Raw genomic sequence first — 4,623 nt, forward strand, 5'->3', positions numbered from 1 at the left:
GACGACAAACAACGCCCATGCCGAGTTCGCCCAGGTCGAGGTCCCTTCCGGCGGAGCCTCCGACGGTGCGCCACCTGACATGTGAGGTCTTGTGTCCTGCCTGATTTATTTTGCTAGCTGCACCTGTAGATGGTGAACTCTGCCAGATTGGTGTGAGATTTTTGGGCCTGATTTATTTTCTTGCTTTGCCAATGCCAACATCCTAATAATATACTGTAGTAATATACCCTGAGCTAGTACAGCATGGCTCGGGCTTCAGTATTTACCTGGTGGGTTGTAAATTCAACCATGACTTCAGCCACTTTTCAGCACATACCATAATAGCAACAACATGTTTGGAAAAGGTACAAAAAAGAAAATAGGATTGTAGCAAGCCAGGAAAACCCGCGCGCGGTCCATGCCTGGTCCTCATGATGACCATTGATAAAGCCTTAACAAAAGTAGTACAGATCAAGTATTATGCCTGGTCTCCTGATGATGCCACAATAGAAACAACAAGTCTTAACAAAGTCTTAACAATAGTAGGAAAATACAAAGCCAGGAAAACCCGCTGTACCTGCCTGATCATGATACCATAATTTGTCTGATACTTCAGCTGGTTGATTAAAAGGGCATTTATCTTTCACACCAAACAATCTTGTATAAAATAATTCTTCAGACAAATGTTGAGAAAGTGGTTTTAGCTTGTATATATCGCCGGTGCTTGTGGCAACATTGAGAATACGAGTAGTTGTGATTACTCGGCTCCCATGATTGTTATCAATGAAAGCACATTTGATAATTTCCCATGCATATAAATCCATATGTCATCAATAACAATGAAGTACCTATACATGCGACAACACAACACCAATGCATCAGGTAGTAAAACCATCTAGAAAATATGTTTAAAAATGCATAACATGACACCTCAATAAGGAATATAAATATGTATGTGATCATTTAATCTACAACAGGTACAAAAAAAAGTCGTGAACAAGCTGCTAGAAAAATGCATGGCAGAAATCGATTAATCCCTTTTAATCAAAACTGTAGTTCTTATTAACTTCATCCCTCAGATTAAATATGTTTTTATATATTGAATTTGGTTTTGAATAATTAGTTTGAACTCTCATTTATATTCCAGTTCTAAACCAAACTTATGAGAATGTTTGGTAGTTGTTCAGGATCACAATGATATTAAAGCTTGAAAACATGGTAAAATATACTCCATTTTTTAAAAGTACATAAGAACATCAATAGCCTCTCGAAATCCAAATTCAGAACATGTCAAAACGAAATGAACCACATGTTTCAAACTGGTTGCTTCATTGGATTCAATTCCCTTGTGACGTTGAAATGCATCACCTAGATGATAAGAGTCGAAAGGAATAGTACTTCCTTTATGCATTTGCCATTTACATGTAGATGGCATCCATCCTAACATTTGATGGCGCATTGTGTCACTACATGTAACACATTAAGTTCTATGCGTCATATGCTATCATTGGTATTTTCAATTATATCTCAGTAATGGGAATGATTAGTCAGCTCAATTTGCTAATTCTCCTGAGATATAAAATTAATTAAGGTGGATGTTGCCTACCTTGTTGGGGATCGAAGCAGAAATTTAAAATTTTCTACGCATCACCAAGATCAATCTATGGAGTCATCTAGCGACGAGAGAGAGAGAGAGAGAGGAGTGCATCTACATACCCTTGTAGATCGCGAGCGGAAGCGTTTAAGAGAACGGGGTTGATGGAGTCGTACTCGTCGTGATCCAAATCACCGATGATCCTAGCGCCGAACGGACGGCACCTCCGCGTTCAACACACGTACGGAGCTGAGACGTCTCCTCCTTCTTGATCCAGCAAGGGGGGAGGAGAAGTTGATGGAGATCCAGCATCACGACGGCGTGGTGGTGGAAGCAGCGGGATTCCAGCAGGGCTTCGCCAAGCGCTACTGGAGAAGGAAGAGGTGTCACAGGAGGGAGAGGGAGGCGCCAGGGCTTAGGGTGCGGCTGCCCTCCCTCCCCTCCACTATATATAGGAGCTAGGGGGCGCATGCCCCCTTAGAGATCCCATCTAGAGGGGGCGGCGGCCCCTCGGGGGGCAACGGCCCCCTTAGGGTTTCCAACCAGGGGGCGCATGCCCCCTCGGGGGCAACGGCCCCCTAGGGTTTCCAACCCTAGGCGCCTTGGGCCCTTGGGTGGGGTGCACCAGCCCACCAGGGGCTGGTTCCCACGCCACTTCAGCCCATGGGGCCCTCCGGGATAGGTGGCCCCACCCGATGGACCCCGGGACCCTTCTGGTGGTCCCGGTACAATACCGGTGACCCTCGAAACCCTCCTGGTGGCCAAAACTGGACTTCCTATATATAAATCTTTACCTCCAGACCATTCCGGAACTCCTCGTGACGTTCGGGATCTCATCCGGGACTCCGAACAACTTTCGGTTAACCGCATACTAATATCTCTACAACTCTAGCGTCACCGAACCTTAAGTGTGTAGACCCTACGGGCTCGGGAGACACGTAGACATGATCGGGACAACTCTCCGGTCAATAACCAACAGCGGGATCTGGATACCCATGTTGGCTCCCACATGTTCCACGATGATCTCATCGGATGAACCACGATGTCAAGGACCTAATCAATCCCGTATACAATTCCCTTTGTCTAGCGGTATTGTACTTGCCCGAGATTCGATCGTCGGTATCCCTATACCTTGTTCAATCTCGTTACCGGCAAGTCTCTTTACTCGTTCCGTAACACATCATCCCGTGATCAACTCCTTGATCACATTGTGCACATTATGATGATGTCCTACCGAGTGGGCCCAGAGATACCTCTCCGTTTACACGGAGTGACAAATCCCAGTCTCGATTCGTGCCAACCCAACAGAAACTTTCGGAGATACCTGTAGTGCACCTTTATAGTCACCCAGTTACGTTGTGACGTTTGGCACACCCAAAGTACCCTTACGGTATCCGGGAGTTGCACAATCTCATGGTCTAAGGAAAGGATACTTGACATTAGAAAAGCTTTAGCAGACGAACTACACGATCTTGTGCTATGCTTAGGATTGGGTCTTGTCCATCACATCATTATCCTAATGATGTGATCCCGTTATCAATGACATCCTATGTCCATGGTTAGGAAACCATAACCATCTATTGATCAACGAGCTAGTCAACTAGAGGCTCACTAGGGACATGTTGTGGTCTATGTATTCACACATGTATTACGATTTCCGGATAACACAATTATATCATGAACAATAGAGAATTATCATGAACAAGGAAATATAATAATAACCTTTTTATTATTGCTTCTAGGGCATATTTCCAACATACCTTGCATTCTCCAATAGTCGACGGAGTTTGTTGATGAGTTGTCTTTCATCCAATGCGGACACATCGCCCATACGCCCATTATTGTCAACTTCCAAGAGGATATCCTTGATAACTTTCTTTAATGCAGGGTTTCGACCCACCGGAACAAAAGCTTTGTATTCGAATTGTGTTTGAAGCTTATCGTACACTACCTAGCAAGTGTAGTCTTGCCAAGTCCGCCAGGTCCAATAATAGAGACTATCTTCATCTTCTGCTGCTGCTTGGGACCATATCCGAGTCTCTTGGTTAGCTCGTCCCGTGCGTCTTCAATGTCAACAAGCTCTTTCTGATCCTTGTACAAAGCCAAGACACGAGGATCAACCTTGTCTTTGCCAGCTGCATTGGCAACAACATCGTCAACCCTGTATCTATCACGTCGGTCAGCCACCTCTTGGGCACGGTTCTTAATGTCCCTAATAGCATTGGCAATCTGATGGCGAGTCTTGCCTTTGGTGAACAAGTTGGACATGTCCCCCGCTAGCCGTTTGAGCTTGTTTGAGTCGGCGACGACATCGGATTCCGATCCCTCGACGCACAGCAGGAAGTTGTCGACGACATCCTCCATGTCATATGATAGCTCCCTGAGCTCATCAGCCCAGATGATGGCTTGGTTGTCTAGCTGGTCTCTTGGCACCTCCGCCACCTTGACACGGGCAGCGTTCATGCTCTTCATCTCCCTCTCGAGGGACTTGACATCTTTCTTGACACCCTTTTGCAGCTTGTACTCCCCCATGAGCAGCTCCCCGAGCTTAGGGAGCAGGCTTCCCATGGCCCCAGTCACCACCTCCATGGCGGAATTGATCGATCTTGGCTCTCAATGTATGGATCCTTTAGGAAGAACTCCTATAACAGACATGGATTGGAAGTTAGAAAACAGGAATCTGCCCCGTTGTGGCAAAACCAAAGGAAATACACTGGAAAAAAATCTATCCGCTCCAACACCAAGGAAGCATAGCTCCCCTGATTCCCATCCCCCACCTCCACATCTCAGATCGAGACACAGCCCCCCGCATACCATGGCCAGATCTGGCAAGCGCGATGGTGGGAAGAGCGCGATGCAGGGCGAGGGCGCGGCGAGTGCGACCCGCACATCAGGTGGCGGCGCCGCCTTAGCCCCCACCGCCGGTGGCGACGCTCCCAGAGATCGATGTGTCGTCGCCGGAAGCGATTGCGGAGATGCGGCGGGTGGTGAGGGAGAGATTCCCGAACCGCTCCAAGTGGCCCGAGAACTTCATGGAGATCCTGCGTCGG

The 4,623-nt window shown here is 47.1% G+C and overlaps 1 pseudogene; it reads right to left on the minus strand.

Moving 5' to 3' along the window:
* Nucleotides 1–457: 457 nt before the first annotated feature.
* Nucleotides 458–4,162, minus strand: LOC125513901 (disease resistance protein RGA5-like; annotated as a pseudogene).
* Between the last annotated feature and the right edge of the window lie 461 nt (nt 4,163–4,623).

The sequence above is a fragment of the Triticum urartu genome, chromosome 6A (assembly GCF_056163025.1).
Source record: "Triticum urartu cultivar PI428250 chromosome 6A, HENAU_Tu73, whole genome shotgun sequence".
Taxonomy (NCBI): domain Eukaryota; kingdom Viridiplantae; phylum Streptophyta; class Magnoliopsida; order Poales; family Poaceae; genus Triticum; species Triticum urartu.